At 41.5% G+C, this 23,048-nt stretch overlaps 1 protein-coding gene across 8 annotated transcripts in view; it reads left to right on the top strand.

The window, feature by feature from the left end:
* FGGY (FGGY carbohydrate kinase domain containing) overlaps positions 1–23,048 on the top strand; it is a 153,444-nt gene that overhangs the window by 10,200 nt on the left and 120,196 nt on the right. For 6 of the 8 annotated variants that reach the window (XM_088673966.1, XM_035124277.3, XM_035124273.3 and 3 more), the window contains 4 exons: positions 179–392; positions 8,033–8,144; positions 8,810–8,961; positions 22,862–22,958. The gene's annotated coding sequence lies outside the window, so the exon portion shown is untranslated. The remainder of the gene's footprint in view (positions 1–178; positions 393–8,032; positions 8,145–8,809; positions 8,962–22,861; positions 22,959–23,048) is intronic. The other 2 variants (XM_088673968.1, XM_088673967.1) reach the window with 1 other exon arrangement.

Here is a 23,048-nt window from a genome sequence, read left to right as displayed (position 1 = left end):
CTACCTTATTGTCCCTTGGCTTGGCATTTGTAACATGTTTTGCATGTGGCGTAGCAAAACTCATTGGATCACAAACTGTAGAATTTGTTGGTATGCAGTGTCCATTGCAAATATAATGAAGTTTTTTCCCCAAGTGAAGCATATTTCAAAAGTCCCTTTTTGTTTCCTTGTCACCCAGAGGTCTGCTCAAAATGCAAAGTGAGAACCTGGAACCGGTAAATTACTACATTGGAATTGACGTTGGCACAGCGAGCGTCCGTGCGGCTTTGGTAGACCAGTTTGGGACAGTGGTGGCTTACGCAGAGCAGCCAATTCAAATTTGGGCACCACAACCAGACCACTATGAGCAATCCTCTGATGACATCTGGGCTGCGTGTTGTACAGTCACAAAGGTACAAACATGAATGCTCACTGTGAATTTTATGCTACACGCTGTGAGGCAGCTTTTCTAATGAGGTGAGGCAGACTCTACTGCCTTTGTCACATCGAACCGTTTTCACTCACACAAGAGACAAGATTCTAGGAGGGCTGATATAACTAGTGACATTTGCTGGCTAATCTCTGCCTACCTTTTGGAAAAATTGGGGCTTCCTGTTCCAGATTTGACTATATAATGGTCGTGTTATTAAGTTCAAAGATTAACAGCAGCTTCTGATATATACACCTTTATACTAACCATAACTACATCTCTCTGATTTCTCTGTCTGCTGCCTTTCTATATATACCTCTATTGCTAGCACACACAAAAAACACCATTGTATTCCTTCTAGTACATCTGGCCAGATTCTATTGATAAATGGTACTGACGCTGCCCTGTTTCAGTTAATCCCTCTCTTTATTTTTTGTGGGGTGTGTGTGTGGGAGGTATACTGATAGTGGCTCTTGGAAAAACTGCAGGAAGAGTTTTTAGGTTTAAAATTCAGGATTGAAGAAGAAGGGTTGTGGTTTTTTTGGGGGGAGAAAATTATAACTTTGAGGTAGAAGTTTTTCGCTTATGGTAGAAACCAGAAAGAAAACATCAATTACCTGTTTTTGAAAAAACAAACTCCAAAAAGTGAATGAGCTTAATCAGCAGTACACTACTCTGTTTTTTGCTTCAGGTATTCTGTCTCTCTTCCTTTTTATAAACAGCCTTGAAAATGAATCCATATGAGCTGCTAGCCTACAAAGTTTTGGCTAGTAGCTTGCAGTTTCATGTTGACTGCAGGGGAAAGGAAGACTCCAATTCTGTAGCCAGCTTGGAAATACAGACTACTAGCCTCTTAACATGTTCATAAAAAATACGTTTAAAAAATATCATTCTAGCCAGTGGAATGGCCAAGCAGAGGCAGAGTGATCTATTGCTTTTCTGCCTGCATACTTGATCATGGAGGAAAATATTTTCCTTCCTCTGAAGCTAGCACAAAAAACAATTGGGCAGTTGGAGGGAGGAATAGAGAGATCCCTCCTTCTCTACTAGCTCACTCGTGTGCCATTTGGACTTCCTGGTTGCCTAAGGGCACCACAGTTTTTCAACACAAGGCTGTTTTGCAAGGGACATACTGGAAAGCAAAAGGTATTGTGTCCTAACACAGATCATATGGAGGAAAATGTCTGTGTGCGAAATCAAGAGGAAATTAACAGCATACCGCACTGGGGGTGGGACAAAGATTTTAAACGTGTATTATGTGTATGTATGTGATGAGGAACAATTATACCCCATCGAAACAAAGGAGATGATATCTCAGGATAGTGACAAAAGGTGGGATTAATTTTTTTAAAAGCAGCCCAGCACATTTGGGGCTGTTATTGTTGTTAAGGCCTTCCTCAAGGGTCCGAATGAAAAACAGCCTGAAGATATCTCCAGTCTTAACATTTTAAGATCTCTAAAATCTTAACATTTTAGGTTGTTTTTAATTCTGGCACCTGAGAAAGGCCTTTAACCCCAACAGGCAGAAATGTGCTGGGCTGTTGTTGTTTTAAATCTAATCCTAATTTTGTCAGCGTCTTGAGAGAACTTCACCTTTGTTTTTGGGGATCATTTTGTATGCTTACTGTTTTTTTGCATTTTAGGGAGAGGAATTATAAGCTTTTTCTCAGTTGATCTGTTAGGAGTACTTACAGTTTCTTTGTGTTGCAAAAACAGTATAAAAGAAACTAAATATAGGTTTTAAAACAATTCTTTGGCGATCATTTGTAGCCAAGTAAGATTGTCTTCCATAAACATGGTTTTAACAAAGATTCCGTAAGTGACTGTGGAGGCCAATTCTGGATCCACACGTCTTTCCACAGTGGGGACATTGGTTTCTGGGCAGGAGTTGATCACGGTGTGGATTTGCCAAGCGTGCCTTCCTCTTAGCACGTTTCTCTCTTGCATCCTGAGTTCGAGTGTCTTCAAAGCCCATGTTCTCCAACTGGAGCGCTTGCAGGGCAGTGTTTCCCAGTTGACAGTGTTTATACTGCATTTTTTAAAATTTGCCTTGAGACAGTCTTTAAATCTCTTTTGTTGACCACCAGCATTATGCTTTCCATTTTTAAGTTCGGAATAGAGTAGTTGCTTTGGAAGACGATCATCAGGCATCTGCACAACATGACCAGTCCAGTGAAGTTGATGTTGAAGACTCATTGCTTCACACTGGTGATCTTTGCTTCTTCCAGTACACTGATATTAGTTCACCTGTCTTCCCAAGTGATGTGTAAAATTTTTCGGAGACAACGTTGATGGAATCTTTCGAGGAGTTTGAGATGGCGTTTATGAGTGGTCCATACAAGCATATAGTAAGGTTGGTAATACAATAGCTTTGTAAACAAGCATTTTGGTTTCCCTGCGAATGTCCCGGTCCTCAAACACTCTGCACTTCAGTCGGGAGAAAGCCGCACTTGCAGAGCTCAGGTGATGCTGGATTTTGGCATCAGTGTTGGCTCTTTTGGAAAGATAACTGCCTAGGTAGGAGAAGTGATCAACATTTTCCAGCGTTACACCATTGAGTTGGATTTGTGGCGCTGCAGAGTATTTTGTACTTGTTGGTTCAGCACTTTGGTTTTTTGGATGTTGAGTGATAGGCCAAGCTTTTTGTAAGCTTCTGCGAAGATATTTAAGATGGTTTGGAGGTTTTCCTCTGAGTGTGCACACACTACGTTGTCATCAGCATACTGAAGCTCTATGATGGAAGTTGCGGTAAACTTACTCTTTGCTTTCAGCCTGCTCAGATTGAAGAGCTTTCCATCTGTTCAATATATGATTTCTACTCCGGTAGGGAATTTCCCTTCAACAAAGTATAGGATTATGGCAATGAAAATAATGAATAGAGTTGGGGCAATAACATAACCCTGTTTAACACCTGATCCCACTGTGAATGGTTCACATTGAGAGCCATTGTTATCTGCGATTGTTGCTGTCATATTATCATGGAGGAGCCGAATGATGTTTACAAATTGATCTGGGCAGCCAATTTTCAGAAGGACAGACCACAGGGCAATACGATTTACAGTGTCAGAAGCCTTAGTCAGGTCAATAAATGCCATATACTGGGGTTGGTTTTGCTCTCTGCATTTTTCTTGAAGATGTCGAGTGGTGAAAATCATGTCCACTGTCCCCCTAGAAGGCTGAAAACAATTTTGGGATTCAGGAAGGGTCACCTCGGATATGTTACGAGACGGTTTGCTAAGATGCTTGCAAGAATTTTGCCGGCCGCAGCTAATAGAGAAATGCCTCGATAGTTTTCACAATCAGTTCTGTCACCTTTTTTTTAGAAGAGATTGATAATTTTGGCATCTCTAAAGTCTGCTGGGATTTCTTCTCTTTCCCAGATTTTTTTGATGAGCTTGTGAAGTTGTTGTATAAGTTCAATTCCGCCCACTTTGAAGATTTCGGCAGGTATCCCATCAGGTCCACTGGCTTTGTTGTTTTTCATTTGGTTAATAGCTGTACACAACTCTCCCAGATTTGGAGATACTGCAAGCTCATCTCTAATTTGTTTTTGCGGAATTTGTGAGAGGACCTCAGCAGCTACGGGGGAGTTGCGGTTAAGGAGATGTTGGTAATGTTCTTTCCAGAGCAGTGTAATAACTTCTTTATCTTTTAGAAGTGTGATACTATCTGCTGAGCATAGGGGGCATATGCCATGATTTATTGGCCCATAGATGGTTTTTGTGGCTTTAAAGAAACTCTGCATCATGAGTGTTGACTAAGTGCGGGATCTCTTGAGCTTTTTTTATCCACCAGGTGTTTTTTTTAGTTCTCTGGTTCTTCTTTGAACCTCAGCCTTAGCATTGGCATAGGTTTTTTTCTTAGTGGCACAGTTTCTATCTCTTTGCCAGATCTGAAAGGCCTTCCTTTTCTTGTCAATCATGCATTCAAGCTCACTGTCATTCTCATCAAACCAGTCCTGGTATTTATTGGTTTGGTATAAAATAGTTTGTTCACAGGCTGCAGTAATGTATGTTTTTAGCTTGGTCCAGTGTTCCTTGATGTTATCAGAGAATTCTGAAAGCAGATGGTCCTTAAGAGTCGTTTGAAAGCAATCCTGCTTAATGGGATCTTGAAGGGCTTGAGTGTTCATTTTCCGCCTTGGTTTCCTTCCTTGAAGCCTGTGTTGAGGTATAATCTTGCTAGCCATCATGAAATGTATTAGTCGGTGATCTGTCCAGCAGTCGTCGGCTATCAGAGACTCTGGGTAGTGTCACAAATATAGTAGAAGATGTTTGTGATGGATACCTGGTGCTAGTCTTGTAGCATCTACTTATTGGGTAGAAATAAATGGAGCTTCCTCAGAATGGAACTGGAGGTGAAGCCAACATCTCAGTTAGCAAGCACCCTTCCCTCTACAACAGACATTTGTACTGAAGTATGGTATGGGTAGGCTTGCAATAAGTCAGGAAAAGTCAGGAAAAGCTTCCGAAAAGAGCTCAACAACTTTGCGGGTGTCAGGAATTTTACTTTTTGAAATATGGAAACCCTAGGTAAGGGAAATGTAAAACAGCAGGATGTTGCTCCATCTCCTGAATTTCTTTAGTTGTTCTTCGCATCTCTTTGTGGGTATTATGACCTCATTTCGCAGCCAGCATTGTCAGGGTGGTCTTGGGGTGGGGAAGGGGGACCTTCAGTTCTCTACAAAAAAAGTCCTGGGTTCGGACTGCTTGGCGTTCTTCGGTTGGCTCTTCAAATATGCATGAGATGCCTGGTAATTCGTAGTTGGACAGTTCACCGTTCGCTTGTTATTGATCAGTATTTTCAAATATTAATGAGCCATTCTCTTCGGTGAGTGCCCTAAAGGAGATGGAGGAAGATGGGGGTGTGCCTGGTGCAGTTGCTATGAGGATAATGAAACAGAATGCATTTCTTCATTTACTCTTATCCACTCTATTGAACGTTTATCGACATTAATTCCAGCAGGCTTTTAAAATGAATTCTGATTTTCATAGTTAGCTCTATTTTTGTTTCGTTGTATTGAGTCTCCTGCGCATCACTTAGGGATGGCTGTAATTAAGTGGTATTAAAATTGTTTAAATAATAGGTGTGCTGAAAACAAATAACAAAGTATACTAAGAATCCCATGCCCATCAAGGGCACTTGAACCTCCAGGTAGTACCGACTGCACATCACAGTGACCTGTTTATATATAAAACAGACATTGGCCAAGTTTGGGGCAGCAGGAAAAGAGTTATTAGCCATAGTGGTGTTACAAATACCTCATAGTCTGCATCTGTCCCCAGTGCCAAATATCTTTTCACCAAGCTAAGAAAAGTTGAGTTGTATTAGCTATGTCTATGCATTTGTACATGCCATGTGTTTATCGATTGATTTTGGTGTGAGCCACTTTAAGGGTCACCGAAAGATAAGTGGATTAAAAAAGAAGTAATAAAGTAGGAGCATCTATGACCTTAGTTTGCCAAAGTACCCTCATTGCTATCCTCTTAATAGAGGGCAATGAGTTGCCTTACTGTTTTTTTCCTTCTTCTTCTTAGACCTCACTCACACCCTAAATATATATCCCTTACTGTTCAATACAACATAGTGGCAAAGGACAAGTTGTTGAAAGATGGTACTAAACTGAAAACAATGGGACTTACATCTCAATAGACATTACAGCATTTGAAGTAATTATTTGAAACATCCGCCTTAAATTGTAACTATTTATAATAACATTTTCAAGTTGTCATATATATACTTCAAATGCTGTAATGTCTACTGAGATGTAAGTCCCATTGTTTTCAGTTTAGTGTGTATATATATATATATATATATATATATATATATATATATATATATATGTGTGTGTGTGTGTGTGTGTGTGTGTGTGTGTGTGTGTGTGTGTGTGGATCATACCCCACCCAGAGAATGTTTTGTTAATGCGTGGTATAAAAATGCTGCAATTAAATAGAATGGGTAAAATGTTTAGCACTTTTAGGATGCTCAGTACAATAAGCCCATCACACACACATACAGTATATACTCAAGTATAAGCCGACTTTTCCAGCACATTTTTTATGCTGAAAAAGCCCCCCTTGGCTTATACTCGAGTGAGCCGCGCTGAGAAAGGGCTGGCTGGCTTCGGAGAGGTGCTGTCCTCTGCTCTGCCAACTGTGAGCGGCAGAGGTGGGTGGTGGTGGTGGAGGGATGAGCGGCCCGAAAGCAGCCCTTTCTCGCTGCTGGTCCCACCGGTGCCGCCTGCCTCTCGCAAGAGCAGGAGCCGCGGTTGGGAGAGGCGCTGGCATGTTCAGGAGAACTTCCCACTGTACCGTGTCTATATTTACAATAGGAACAGTGCACATTGCTACGCATGTAGCTATTTTTTTGGCATGTGTAGTGAGCTTATACTGAGTCAGACCATGGGCCGATGAATCCAACAAAGCCAATGGACAGGTTTATCCATTTCAGTGAGCATGTGTAATGTTTGCTGTCGCCACCCAGAGGCACCCACTCTCACATCAACATGCAGAGGATTCTGCATCAATTCCCCCGGGGGAGACCTGTATTTTAAATACTGTACCTACATTTAACCTACTGATGTCTCAATTAATGTAATTTTATTGGTACAGTATCTATTTTTATTTTTGAAATTTACCAGTAGCTGCTGCATTTCTCACCCTAGGCTTATACTCAGGTCAATAAGTTTTCCCAGTTTTTTTGTGGTAAAATTAGGTGCCTTGGCTTATATTCAGGTCGGCTTATAATAGAGTATATAGGAAAATTAAAAAAGGGTAAATGTATTGGGGGGAGACTTTGGCTATTCCACTTGGCATAGAACCCAGTGTGTATTGACTATACAGTATACAGTTTTGGCTTTAAGTGCGATCCCCGGAACATAACGCACACATAATTTGTGGCCCTACTGGGTTCCTTTTGCAGTTGCGAAGCTAAGAATCTGTAATAATGACTATTCTTTATAAGTTTATGGCTGAGATGGGGGACTCGAATTTGGGGACTATTCGATTCACAGATCAATAGCTTAACTAGTTTTTCAGCATGTACAGGGATTTAGAAAACCATGTGTGATCGTAAAGTAGGAGAAAACTAGCCTCTGCAGCTTTGGGGGCCTGTCACATAAGCAGCCTTAACTCATAGAATCATAGAATCGTAGAGCTGGAAGAGACCACAAGGGCCATCCAGTCCAACCCCCTGCCGAGCAGGGAACACCATCAAAGCATTCTTGACATATGCCTGTCAAGCCTCTGCTTAAAGACCTCCAAAGAAGGAGACTCCATCACACTCCTTGGTAGCAAATTCCACTGCCGAACAGCTCTTACTGTCAGGAAGTTCTTCCTAATGTTTAGGTGGTTCTTCCTAATGTTAACTCTGTGTGGAAGAGCATGCAGATGTGTGCCCTCCCTGTGTTTTTGAACATGCTTTCCAGGGATGATGGTAACGTGAAAGAGCAATTGGGTTTACACTCCCCCTCCCACACACACACACACATTTTGTATTTACCGTAAGTAATCTTTCGGGACCCTAAACTCTTTCAGCAATGACCCTATTTTAGATATTCATATTTGTGTGTGTGCTTTGCCTGTATGCAATTCTGAAAATATATAACTGACTTGTTTTTCACAGAAAGTGGTCCGTGGGGTAGATGTTTCTCAGATTCGAGGATTGGGCTTTGATGCTACCTGTTCCCTTGTTGTTTTGGACACTCATTTCAAGCCCTTGGCGGTCAACTCTGAAGGTATGACTTTCCAATAGAACACCGAGATTTCCAGCATTAAAGTGAAATACGAGGTTAAAAAAAGAGAAAGAAATCTATTTAACAACAATTCAGCAGGTAGATACGAAATTAAAATAGGACAACGTGTACCACAAGTTCTCCGTGATATCTCCTGCATGAATGCTTATGTCCAAGATCACAGTCATTGCTTTATCAAGCAAGAATTAAACGAGAGTTGCTGGAAGATTTTGCTTAAAGTTACATATTAGCTGAATTTGGAGAAGTCAAGTGAAACAGTTCTAGGAACAGAGAGGGAGGGATGGGAAACTTATGACCTTCCAGTGGTTGTTTGGCTACAGTCTTCTTTGCCTGTGTTGGCTGAGGCTGATGGGAGTTTTATTCCAATAACACACAGAGGGCCACAGGCTTCCCATCTATCTCTGCTATAGGATTAGAGGACTATGGTCCCAGGGCTGTGGTCTAAAGGCCAGGGGCACATGCAGCAACCATTGTACTGAAAACGAGAAGGTCTGGGTCGCATCAGATGGGGGACCACCTAGGAGACCTCCCCAGGCATGTTGGCCTTGAGGAAAGTCAGGATATAAATTCATTAAATAATTTTGGGGCTAGGTGGGTTACCCATGTCTAAATTAGAAATAACTCTAAGATTGGCCTTGTTTTATAAGGAGAACACAACAGAAACATCATTCTGTGGATGGACCATCGTGCAGCTGACCAAGTAGCACGCATCAACAGGATACGGCACAGCGTCTTGTGCTTTGTTGGTGGCGCAATGTCTGCCGAGATGCAGCCACCTAAGTTGCTGTGGATGAAAGAAGTGAGTACTGTATGTCTAAAAAGGCAACAGAATTTTGGTTATGTGCCAAGAAGCTTTGGTTCTACTAAACTCAAACCTACATTCAATTGTAATGAAACATGGTGTGTGTGTGTTTAAAAAAACATTTGGAGTCTTCTCATTAAGTCAAGAGAGAGTTCTAACTATTGACAAAAACAAAGGTTTAGATGGTGAGTCCTTGGGAGAAATCTTCTGAGGCTTTCTGTTTTTACACCAGCTATCCCTGTTCGTTTTTGTGCAAGCCTTTGTTCTCAGCTGGAGAGCCTGGCATCTTGTGCATTTGGCTTTAGGAATGTGAGATCAAGCCTGTATGATTTGCTAACTAAAGAAAATGTTACATCCAAGCACAAGTGTGGCCGCAGGGCATAGTGTTGTTAATGTTCACCAGCTTTTGTAGCCTAGTACGTTGGAGAGCGGTGCAACAAGGGCCCAATCCAGCTGTGCGGGTGTGTTTATCCACTTCAGAGTTTGCAACTAGGATTCCTAGCAATTGATTCTACTGGTGCTTTGTTGACTGAAGGGTGTGTAGCAGGAAATCTGCTTCCATACCTTTTTTCCTAGTGCAGCTGACATCTTTTCTCTCTCATTTGCTGTGGCCTGAACGTGCAACATCTCTACAGTAATATAGATGGAAGAGCAAGAAGCTGTCACACTGTAGTTTGTCACCCTGGCTGTGGATAACAAAGGTGAACCAGTTGACTCCAGAACTCTTCTTCCATTGCACATACCAAAATGTTTCTAGAGATTGTCACAAGTGATAGGGCACTCTCATTTTAGACTTCACACCAATTCAGGAAGAGCATCCTCCATATAAGGGAAGCAAATAATGTAGGATTTCATAGTCTTTTCAGAAGACTGAGTTGTTCTCTCGGGCTTTAATTGGTTGTTAATTGTTGGGTCTGACATGGTTATTGCTGTATCTGTCTTGTTAATTTTATGTTATATTTAGTAGTTTTATTAAGTCATTGCTTTCCAAGGTGAAAAGTATTTTAAATAAATGTGGGATGAGGGAGAGAAGGAGAACAGTGACATATGAAGTTTGGGGGACTGTTAAAACACTGTGGCTTGGATTCACCCAGTTAAAATGGTTTAGTCAAAAGGACAAACATAAGGAAATGTTTCTTCACATAACATTTGCAGGATTCGTCCCCTTCAGTTGTGATGAACTGGAGGTCTATCAGTGACCCTTGGTGTGATAGATTAGAATGGATCTTTCAGCTTGAAAGTGTCTAGTTACCAAAAGCTGGGGACAATAGAGGAAAGTTGTCTCTACAGTGGTACCTCGGTTTTTGAACGTAATCCGTTCTGGAAGACCGTTCGAGTTCCGAAACGTTTGAAAACCGAGGTGCAAAGGGCAGCCTGTGAATTCAATAGAGAATTTTTTTAAAAAAAACTCATTGGAAGCCATTCGACTTCTGAGGCGCGTCCGAAAACAGAAGCATTTACTTCTGGGTTTTCAGCGTTCGAAAACCAAAACATTTGACTTCTGAGATGTTTGACAACCAAGGTACCACTGTATACCATGCCTAATTGTGATTGCCTCAGGTTCATCTTTACTGTGCAGGTAACATTGAACACTAGATTAGACAGGCCTTTGGTTGACTTGTGAGAGCAATTCATTGCATGCAGCAACTGTATTTGTGGGTACCGGTAGGTGAGCTAGAAGTAGGCAGCAGTTGTTTGATTCAGAACATGGTTGCTTTTCAGCAAACAGATAGACCTCTTAGTGCTCTCTCATTTTAAGAACAGTCGGAGGTTCTCTGGAAAGCAGGTTCTACAGCTATTTGGATGGCGGCAAGAAGATTGAGTGAAGGAACCCTTGAGGTATATATCGTCACCTTCAGTGAAGCTGAGAGTGTATGATTGCAAATAATTGGCAGGGACGATCTTGTGTGTGTATTCTTTAGTTTATAATAATAATATCCTACTTTCCCCCCTCCTAAAGCCTGAAGAATCCCTGTTAATTTTAGGGAGCCCCACCAGTGTTGTATTTTCCGTGACTTTCATCATACCTCCAAAATTGCCACCTGAGCTGCCTTGCTTCATATGCATGAAATAGCCGTGGATCAGATAGAAGGCGCTGTCTTCATAGTCTAATTCCTATGCCCTCCCTTTAGTTTAAGTTTTATGTGTCTTAGGTTGATATATAGCTTCTTAATACCAACTGTCAGATGAAAGGGGAAAATATGTGCCACTTGAATTTTTTATAACCTCCACCAGTCTGTCTTGTACATTTGGTCTCAATGATGCTTTCTGTCTCTTAATGAAGGCCAAATGTAAATTGCCCCCTGTCAGCGTACAACAGCTGGAGTCTCTTTTCCTGACTCTCATCGTAGAGTAACAAGGTGGAGGCTAGAGAAGGTCAAGGAAGTTAACTGGCAGAAGCTGATAGTGACAGATTCAAGTTAATAGGGGTTAATTAGCATTGCTTGTGGACCTTGTCGTGAAATATGAATATTCACTTAAACTCCCATTCCATACGTCAGTGGTCTTCTAATTATTTATAATAGTTTTAGGAAAAGGTTGGGTTTCATACTCAGTCTTTTAAATGGGAGTCAGAAATAGCAACAAATGGAGGTTGCCAACAAAAATGTTTAGTCTAGTAGCCCCAAGCAGACGAATGTGGTCACGTAGGGAAATAAGTGTGTGTGAAAATGTAAGATCTCTGTGGCTTGCCAGGATTGATGTTGTGGATGTGGAGTAGTTAATGGGAAGTTCTGTGACAATAGTCTGCCTCCCAGTGCTCGGGGAATAGGATTTGTCACTTCTGGCTGTCAGTGCAAAACAACCTATTTCTAGAAAAATAGATGGGCTAGTGTAGTTTCTTCTTCCCTAGTACCGTATTTTTCTGTGTATAAGACGCCCCCATGTATAAGACAACCCCTATTTTTTTGAACCCAAAAATTAAGAAATCCGGCCAGAAGCCGAATCCAAACCCCTCTGCATTCACCATCCGTGTATAAGATGACTCCCAATTTTTGACTATTTTTTTAAATAATAAAAAAGGTCTTATACACAGAATAATACTGTAGTTTAAAATAGGTCTACAATTTGACATGTGTGTTTGCATGGCTGTTCTCTGGTTAATGATGCTTCTGTATTATATGGATTAGCTTAAGCCAGGCATAGGCAACCTTGGCTCTCCAGATGTTTTGGAACTACAACTCCGATGATCCCCAGCTAACAGGGCCAGTGGTCAGGGATCATGGGAGTTGTAATTCCAAAGCCTCTGGAGAGCCAAGGTTGCCTATGCCTGGCTTAAGCCGTTGGTCTAATGAAGATTTTTATTGAACATTTTTATATTGTCCCTTTGGTATGTAAAGCATCTTGGACAACAGCACCGTGTGGTGGGTTCAGATCACCCAAAGTAGGGCCCTTGGTGGTTGGTAAGAGTTCTCCAAGGAAGAAGCAAGGGGTAAATAAGCAGAGAGAGTGGAAGGCCACTGTGTTTGCAGAGTATCCAAACCTGGAAGGGTCATGATTTTAGTTTCATTTTTAAAAATTGCTTGGACACAGTGGAAGTTGATTAGATGTTGATTAGGGTACACATGCTAGTATTAGTTATTGCTTCTGTATTTGCCATGAAAGGTAGATTTCCCCCACTATTTTGAGTATGAATGGAGAGATTGTTTATTTTTTTCCTGTCTTTTAAATAACTATGATACACATATGTAAGGGATCCTAATTATTCTACAGCAGGCATAGGCAAACTCGGCTCTCCAGATGTTTTGGGACTACAACTCCCATAATCCCTGACCACTGATCCTGTTAGCTAGGGATGATGGGAGTTGTAGTCCTAAAACATCTGGAGGGCCGAGTTTGCCTGTGCCTGTTCTACAGTAACAATTCTAGAATTAAAGGATATGTTATGTTTTGATGCTTCAGAGCTGATCTGATCAACTTGTTTGGTCATTTATGGAAATAAAAGAATGTTGGGAAACTGAAATGGGGACAGGGAGGTGTTGTCCAGGGATACATAATAAATCCATTTATGAGCTGAGAATTTAATTTTATCTTCTGTTTGTGATCCTTGTTTTGCATCCAATGGCAAACCATGGTTTGGGGTTGGTGCTGAACCATGTCAATGGGCTGCCACAAAATATTTGGTCTATCTCCTAAAAACAGTGGCTCCAGACCTACTTGATAAGGTTTTGATATTGTTAAATGCAAAATTATTGAATATCCAGTTGCAGCATCTTGTTCTGCTTTTTTTTTTTCTTTCCAAGAACTAATGTACCAGCAGTATGTGCCATTAGGCTTTGGTGTCTTCCTGTGGATGAAATTAAAGTATGTTTTTGTTACACTAATAAGCATATTTCTATGTGAAGGAATTAAGTTTTAGCTTTGTTTCAAAACAACCCACCAGAATGTAGCATCTCATTGTGATTATTTATTACATAGCACAATGTTGAAAGTGACAACGCCGAAGGTAAGAGGAAGCAAAACAAGCACATCAAATAAACACTTAAGCCTACTTGAAGTAAAGGTTTTGTAAAGTACTTTTTGAGCAAATGGGAATCAGAGAGAGAGTTGTGACTTTCTTGGGAAATGACCTACTCAGGGAGCATAAAAAAAAAATATTCTGTAGTCCATTTCTCTTCCTTCTTTGTGAGAGGAGAGCACTTTTGGACGAACCATATATTAAGAGCAAGATGTGTTTGGCAGGGCTGTGCAAAGAAGTTTACACAGTGTCTGTCTGCATGGTGTCTGGCTGTGATTTCCTCTCTAAGCCTCCAGTTTTCAAGGGGATAAAATGTCACCCAGCTCACTATTGAAAACATTTCCTTTAAGAATTAAAAACATTTCTCTTAAGAACTGAGCAAGTAGAGTGTTTCTCTCTTTTTTCTGCATTCCCTTGTGGATTTTTGTTTCTTCTTCTTTTTTAACTCTCCAGTGTCTAATCCCCTCTTCCCGCTGCAAATCATTAAATGATATTCCCATTTGCTTCTGTGAGTACGTCCTTTCTCTGTCTTGTGACATTTGAAATGTGACAAAACTACTGCTGCCCCCTATTCATTTTCTGGTCGTTTTCTTCTGTCATTTACAGACCCTCCCGGCCCCCATACACTTTAATAACATACTGTATCTGCCAAGTGAGGCCTGCAGTTGATATAAGTTGATATATCTGTTGAAGTTGAATCTAGTCCGTGGAAACTGGTGCCACAATCTAGTTACTACTCTTCAAGCTGCACAACAAGTCTTGATAGCCGCTTTCTATCCAGTGAGAAGCCTCTCAGCAGAGGTCTGATAGACACCTGTATATCTAGATGTTTGCCATATATTGTTTAGCTGTCTTAAAGCATGCTTGTTTCCTTTCACCATCCCAGCTACTTCTTATGATGGAGGGTAGATTTATATGACTGCCCTTTCCCACTCTGCAGTGGTTTTCTTTGCAGCTGTCCTGTATTAAAATTGAAGACTCATATCCGGCACTCGAGTTGAAGTGTCCACCTCACCTCAGTGCCTGCTGTTGGCAGCACAAACACTCTGCCAGGGCTTGCTCAGCATCTTTCCAGCCTGAGTTGCTGAGGAAAATCTGCTTACCTCACCCTTTGTTACTAGAAAAGCCATATAGGGTTGCATCAGTTTTCTTGTGGTTGCTGTACAGCACCATCACAGGGGAGAAGGGAGCGTTGGCATTTAGTCAGTTCTAGGACAAGGTAGTTTTAAGAAGAGCTTTTGTGCTTCAAAATCTACAGGGAGAAGCCTTCAGATTGTAGGGTTTCCCTTGGTTTCCATTAGTGATGCTGTGTTGTGATGCAGTGCCACCCTCTGACATCGGCGCTATAGCTCTGGAGCCTGAGGGATCCCATGCCTGCCCCCCGCCTCATGCCAAAAGCTTATTCCAGCCACTTAATCGTGAGAAAAATAAGTGCATCCCCATGTATTCTGAGTGCATTTTAGGAGTCTGTAATTGTTTTGTGTCTAGGCACATGACTTGGTTGTAATAGCATGCTTGTTACGAAAAGTTGGCAGTATTGTATTCAGTGTGCCATGCTGTGAAACGGGCCATTCTGGCTGTAGAATAAAATGCCTAGGAGTTCCTTGGTTGGAATGAGTTAGGGATAGATAACAACATTGAGAAATGCCTCCCTCCCGTATTCAAGAGAAATAAGGTACCATTTTGGTCTGAACGTAGGCTGCACCCCACTCCCCACCCCCCCAAATCTGTCTTTTATAAAACCTGAGTGTGACCTATAACCCATATAGGCAGAGAAGCTGTGATTTTAAAAAAAATCTAATTTCTAGGGTGTGGTCTGTAGGGACAGCTTATGCATGCACCAGGCCAGTTCAGTAAGTGGAAAATCTTTGAACCTCCATCTCTTCAGCAGTTGGGTGATAACAAGTTATGTTTCAAATACATCTTAGCTCTCACACCTTACATTTCTTGGCAGTGAGGAACCAGATCAAGGAGAATGTGATATGATGACCTAACTGTAGTTTCCACTTCTTCCATCTATGACTCAGAAATGGAGAGGATTAAGATGACTCCTTTCACTCTAGGGAACAGGATGGGTGCATCGTATGATGCCTTTTGTTTTCATGATGAATTTTATATTATAGTGGCTCACCCTAAGCTTTATTCTCTGGTTTTCCAAATCTGCACACATGCTTTCTACCGTTCCAGATTAGTCCTCTCCTCTAATACTTTCCTTTAATTTTATTTGCATGACGCAGCATCTTTCTTCATTCTTCCTTCCCTTTGCATTGCCTGTCTCCAGACAAATATGGAAGTAAACCCAACTGAACTCACCAGTGTGAATGATTTTGCGGTCAAGGTTGTTATTGTTGTTGTTTTTGGCGGCGCTGTTTTTATCAATCACAGCTCAGCAATAGCTTTATTGGGACCAATCAGAATGTCACAAAAGTGTGACAACCATTTGAGTTTACTAGAATGCTTTAATCAGGCAGGCAAGATACTATAGGAGTGAGGAAAGCAAGGATGAAAAATATATATCAAAAATTAGGCTGATGTTTGTATCCGTGTGGCCAGCTTGTAGGCTCAGTTCCAAGATGGAGATTGCTGACTGCATAGGTCCCATATAGGTGCTACAGAGATATCAAGTTATACACCTAGAATTCTTGGGGAAAGAAACAATGGCTGCTCCCCATTTATGAGCAATTAGATCTGGCTTGTAACCAGATCTGTCCTTTAAACGACGCTTTTAGACTCCTGGTGCAACAGAGAAGTAAAACAAAAAACCCAAACATGCCAGTCTTTCATTTAGCAAAGCAAGTGATGGATTTTGGATGGCATACTTGATACCTCCCTGAAAACCAAATTTCATATTCAAAATATAATTTCAGTCTGGTATGAGTTTATTGTGTGTAACGTTTGACTAATGTAAGGATAAAGGTAAAGGTAAAGGACAGAGATAGCAGTGATATATAGAATGGAGACATATAACAACTTTTCTAACACACTGGGAAATGCTTCAAATGTGGTGACTTTCTATGCATCTGATTATTACTTCTGTGTGGCAGAAAAGTCTTAACTATGTAGACCAATACATACTATTCTTTTGTATGTGTGTTATGTGTTGTGAAGCCACAATCCATTTTTGGTATGTGTGCAATTTATAGTTTATATGCTGTAGCCTAGTTAGAATTGTTTCCTGTGTCAGATATTTGAAATGGCCCTCTTAGGATTCTTGATACAGTGCCATGCTTTAGCTTACACTTGCAGAATATGTGCGTAAAATGCACTTGGATCTGGCCACATTTTCCTGTAACCTTCTGTGGCTTAGGATGTTGGACCATGACTGGGGAGGCATGGGTTCAAATCACCACTTGGTCATGAAGTCCACTGGGGAATCGCCACCTTGCATCCCACTGGGTCAATCACCACCTCACAGCCCAACTCCTTTCATAGATTCTCCCCTGCAGATTCTCCTCCTACTCCAAAGAAGAAAGCAAGTAAAATATCATAGGTCTTGACTTGTACAAAGGAAGGTGCCATGCTGAGTCAGGCTATTGGGCTATTCATCTTAGTATTGCCTACGGTGACTGGCAGTGACTCTCCAAGGTTTCAAATTGGAGCCTTATCCAGCCCTACCTGGAGATGCCAGGAATTGAAAATGGTACCTTCTACATGCACAACAGGTACTCTGCTGCTGAGTTGCAGCCCTTTCCTTTAATGTAGTGTTTTCACTCATCCGCCACCCACTCCTTCAGACTCTGGGATAATGCTCTCATGGGAAGGAATTGCTTTATGAATGGTTCTCCATTGAACCAGGGCTTCTGATGGTTATCCCCTTCCACCATGAAACAGCACTTCAGAGACTTCTGTGCCACAAAGATAATGTTGGATGTTGTCCCATATGATGTGCCTTCAGCACCCTTTTCCTGCCTGCCATATCATCTATGAAAAGCTTGCTGTGTTTTTTAAAAAATTAATCACTGCTCATTACTCATTACATATATATATATATATATATATATATATATATATATATATATATATTCCAGTTGGAGAGCCATATTGTGCCAAAAAGGCATCTTTTATGCTTTCCTTCTGTAATGATCATGGTGTCCAGCAGTTATCTCCAAAAGATAGAATCATAGAATTGGAAGGCACCCCATCTAGTCCAACCCCCTGCAATGCAGAAATCTTTTGCCCAACGTGGGGCTCAAACTCATGACCCTGAGATTGAGTCTCATGCTCTACCTGTTGTGCTTCAACATTTACACCAGGGCAGGGTTAGTTTGCGGAGAGGTGTTCTTGAGTTATGGTGTGTGTTTCGGGAATTAGATTAGTTCCCCCATTGATCTAACGTGCTTCATTCACACTTCATTTACTAAAGGAGAGGAATGGGATAGTCCCTTGCACATGCTTCATTTCACAGGGCAGAAGGCCAGAGCATAATATCTTGGCAATTAATAACCGAATGGCAACTACTTTGTAATCACTCCAGTTCTCTTTCTCTCCCTTCCTTGTTTGAAGGAGTCTGGCATATTTATGATGTTCACTTCTTCATTTACAAGCGGCTTTTTTCATGTTTCTTTTATTCCCTCTTGTTACCTTTGACCCACAATGACTAGCAAAACATAGATGCTAGAAATTCCTTCTATCAAAAACATTCTTTGGATAGTTGAGAGTATGAGGAGGGAGGAACGAGTGGTTCTCCTTGTCCCCATCCTCTGAGGGATTGGAAATACAGTGGTGCCTCGCTTAACGAATGCCCTGCGTAACGAAATTTCCGCTTAACGAAAGGATTTTTCGAGCGGAGCTTGCCTCGCTAGACGAATGCGTTTTACGAAAAATTTGTCTAGCGAATCGCGGTTTCCCATAGGAATGCATTGAAATTCAATTAATGCATTCCTATGGGCAAAAAAAAAGTCGAAAAAAATCAGTGCATTCCTATGGAATTCGCTAGACGAATTTTTCGCTATAAGAAAAGACCCGTGGAACGAATTAATTTTGTCTAGCGAGGCACCACTGTAGTCTCAACATGAAACAATTGCCAGGTATTGTAAATGGGTACTGAAGTCTCTATAATTTCCCCCCTCTTGGCTTCCAGTGGAATGGGTTTTCACTTATGTGGAAGGGGAAGAAAGGGGAAAGCAAGATTTGTTCCTTGCCTGTGACTTTCTTATACTTGCTAAAGTAGCCAGTTCACCACTGTTTTAAGCAAGCACAGCAAACATCAGATTTATTGAAATAAACAAGGTCTACTTCCTTTAAGATTAGAGGGGCTAGAAAAATATTTCAGATGCCTAGAAGATACCTTTGGTATAAAATGTTCAGGAGAGATAGGAACCTGGCAATTGTTTTAGTTATTACTCTTTCTCTTGGAGGTTATAAAAGGAAAGATAAACATGTTGCAGGCATGGCCTAAGTACATTAAATCTTCCCTAACTGCAGAAAGCTGAATCAAGAAAGTAAGAAACATAGGGAAAGGGAAAGGCCAGAAATCGAAGAAAATACTAATCATCTGTTCAGTTCAAAAAGAGCTTTAAGTATTCAATTGGTGTCTCACATGTCTTTAAACCAAGACAAAAACAGTTAAGAAAATGTCCAGAAGAATATTTCCAGACAATAGTATCTTGAGTACACAAATCACTAAAAAAAGAGAACACTGAATCCAAACATTTGAGAATAAGCATTCTGCAGTATAGAACAACTGCACCTTTTCCATCCACCCTTGGTGATGACCCTCAAATACGCCTGACATCTGGTAAATGGATTGCTCATTCATGCCTCCATGTGCTGGCTAGATTAAAAGTTGAAAATGCTGTCAGACCAAGGTCTGAATGAACAATGGCAATTCTAAAATAACTCCTGTATCATATAGTCCATGAAGTCTCTCTCCCCCCCCCCCCCAGCCCATGCTGTCGAGGAAATAGTCGGAGACTGGAAATGGCCGTGGGCTTGAACTGACTTGTTATGGATGTGGAACCTCAGGTCTTTTACACATTTCATTGCGATCAGTTGAAAACTTCCCCTAAGGTCTCTGGCTGCAGGTGTGCTTCCAAGCTTGTTCCCATAGCATGGTGAGGAAGAGATCTTGTCTATGGAAGTACACCCAGAAACTGCCAAGAGATGTCCTGAGCTGGTAGATTTTTCCAAGAAGCATTAATACTGAGAAGGGGATACAGATACAGAACTTCGCCTAATTCCTGTGCTCTCCTGCGGAAAGAGTGCAGACTTTTCTTCTGTTCTGTTTCTGCAGTGGGCAGGCTCTTGCTTTTGCATCACCAGTGCCTTGAGATCAGAGATGGGGAATTTGTCGCCTCCCAGATGTTGCTGGCCTACAGCTCCCATTGCTCCAGTCCTCACCAGTGGCTGTGCTGGCTGGGGCTGATGGAGTTGTAGTTCAACAACATTCACAGGTTCCCCCTCCCTGCTTAGGACTTCTGTATATTATGTATGACATCTAGTGGTAACTAGGATCTTAGTCCCACCCACCACTTTTCTCTCTCTCTAAGCGAGCTGTATGCAGGCGAAGATAAAGCGTGCAAATAAATATGGCTGCACCATGCTGCAACCAGCATGGCAGGTGCATGTGAAGGGACAGAATTAAACTGGTTCACCCATTGGTTTTAGTGGTAACTGTTCTACTGCGATTTATCATTGCTATTCATTTGCACATGTGTTGAGAGCCAGGCTTACCCGTGTGTGGGTTTCCTTTTGACCCATGATCCAACTTTCAAATTGGTCATGTGGCCTCCAGATGAGCAATAACACCACACCCCTAGGATGGAGGCTGCAAAGGTTCCTGATGGGTAGTTCTCAGAATACCTGATATCTCCCAGTAACTGCTAGCAATTGTAGTCTGTTAAGGGACCTGAGAATTGTTAGGAGACCCCTATTCCCCTCACAGAGCTACAATTCCCAGAGTTTCCTGGGGAGAGGGATTGGCTATTAAACAGCCAAGCAGAGAGTAATTTATGGTGCTCTGCTGTGGTAGTATTTCCAGCTGTTTAACGTCATTGGGGTTGACCACTGCTTTAGCAAGAGGAGTGAAGTGGGTGGAATCTGGCAAAGCGACCGAGGACAAAGAGTTGCATCCTGGGGGTGGGAGGCAGGGTAGCTAAACAAAATTTCTTTGCCTGCGGCTCTGAAGAGTGAGTGGCATGATATGAATCGGAGCATTAAACACTTTTGTTTTTTTAAAAAAAGAGGCCTTCCCACGGGATTTTGGTATACTTGTTAACTGTGTGGGTGTAGCACAAATGGAAGAGTGAATTATAATTAGCACTGAATGCATGGAGACCATTGTCCTAGTGTGGAAGCATATTGCAGAGCCTGATGTACTTTGTCTGCGCTAGTCAGTGATGACAAATCACTTTCATGACAACAATGAATCATTTAGATGCTCTTTAAGGGTCATATTTTTGTGGCTTTTGGAGATGCACAGTAGTGAAATTAATATCCCGTGACTTCTTATTTTTCTCTCTACTGAATAGCTGGGTTTGTTTAGGGTTACATGATTAATATTCACCAAAAGTCTGTTCCTTTTGACCCTAAATTACAAGAGAATTGCTCCTCAGTCCTGTCCCACTTGCTGTCGTTAGGCACAGCCTTGAGTGATATGGCGGCTCTGGTCTACTTGGCCTTCGTTAGCAGAAACTAGGATAAGCTGCCCAAAAATGTTCCAAAGCTCTTACCTAGAATTGTGTCTCGTCTCATCTCTGTTCATGTAGACTTCCCCTACTGCCATTTCGACTCCTGAAAGAATTATAGTTACATATGGGAATGTACCTGTATTGGAATTGTTTTAAAGATGTTTTTATTGTTTTGTTGCTTATTGATATGAATTCAATATTTCATACTGCTAATACTACATTATGGCTTCTGTTATACTGGGAATGCATGATGCTTTTGCAATTTTTAAGAGTAAAAGCTTACATTTTAGAGACAATAAAAATACATAGGGTGGAAATATCAAATGTCAAGTATTACTGTGTGTACAGCTAAATTCAAAGAACTGTAGCATTGCACTTTCATAGTGAAAATACTACTGCTTTCCAAAAAAGTGGGGGACGGGGACCCTCGGCCACCCTCTTTTTTAAAATAATAATGTTTGCGCTTTTTACATACAGTTCCAAAAGAATAAGTAAAAGTTAAAAGGAAAAAAGGAAAACAAAACCACAACCACAACCAAACAGGGACACAACACAAGACACCTAAGGACTGCCCGTCTTCTCCTTCTCTGGTGTCCTTTCTTTTCCTTCTCTTCCACATATTCTAAGTTGCCAAGTTCTACTCTTCTTAATAAATTTCTCTTACTTCCTCTTATACTGCTGAATTTATTCAAGTCCTGCCAATCGGCTCACCTGTTTATACTGATTTTTAAAATACTTTACAGACGTTTCCCAATCCTTTTTATATTCTTGATCGTCTTATTCTCTTACTTATTCCCTCGGCCATCCTCTTTATCCAGTAGATGACTAGGTGTTTCAATTCAGTTGATGATAATGCTGTGGTTGGTTGGTTGCTGGGATTTTCCCTTCTGCACAAAAGCTCCCAAATGAAACCATAACCAAACCAAGTTTTCTCCTGTGTGATATCAGGATGATGAAAGGCAACTTGAAAGCCCCTAGGCACCTCTTAAGTTCATATCTTTGGGCAAGTATGGCTCTTCTGAGTGCCATTCCTGTGGTGGTTATCACAGAGTGCATGGGAATGACACACACACAGTAGTACTGTACATGATTTATATTTATCCTGTGGTGGTTGCAAATACGATTTGTGAAAACATCATTGTCAGGGATGCTGGTGGCTACCCTCGAGTAACGACGCTCCACACCGTCGTGTCTTTAAGACTTTTATTGGTGCATACTTATTTACAGTGCAAGAGATAAGAGAAACATGACTGTTCAGTCTTCATCAGAATCTCACAATGGCGCTTTCCGGCTACGCGCCCAGCAAAGTAGTTTGGGGACCCCAAAGCGCCACCCCTTGCTCCTACGGGAGCTGGCACGCCTCAAATCAGGCATTGGGGAAAAAGGGCTCCTGTCCGATGCTCCTCCGCTGGCCATTTCCTGTATAGGAGCTCTAGGCTGCAGTCGCGGCTCTTGGATGCTGCCGGAGCCCTGGACCGACCTGCCCACTTCCTCCTGCCCTTCACTGGACCCGCTGCTGGGGCTCTGACTGCTTGAGGAGCTGGACTTTATGATGGGGGGCTGCTCTCTGTAACTCCGCCCCCTTACAATCTTTTAGCACCACATGTTGGAAAAGAAGACATGAACAAGACATGAGCTACCCAAGTTCTTTCAGTACAGTATATGTGTGTCTCAAGCACATGTTGATTACTTCGTGTAGCGATGGGTGAGGTCTTACTCTTGTCTTGGATAATTGTTTATAATTTACATTTGTTATGAAGTTACAATAGACTAAAACTGCATTTTTATATTTGTCCCTTTAAAAAATTTCTAGAATTTGAAAGAGTCGTGCTGGGGAAAAGCAGGGTACTTCTTTGACCTTCCGGATTTCTTATCGTGGAAAGCAACAAAGCAACAGGTGCCACTGCAAGGTATGGGAAATACTACTGCATGCTTGGATTTTTTTTTTATATACCATATCTTTCCTTGTGTTAGTTTTTCGCCTTAATTCATTTTGACTA

Source organism: Zootoca vivipara, chromosome 7 (assembly GCF_965207765.1).
Source record: "Zootoca vivipara chromosome 7, rZooViv2.hap1.1, whole genome shotgun sequence".
NCBI classification, from domain to species: Eukaryota; Metazoa; Chordata; class Lepidosauria; order Squamata; family Lacertidae; genus Zootoca; species Zootoca vivipara.
Note: the sequence above shows the minus strand (reverse complement) of the source record. Positions and strands in the feature narration are given on the sequence as shown.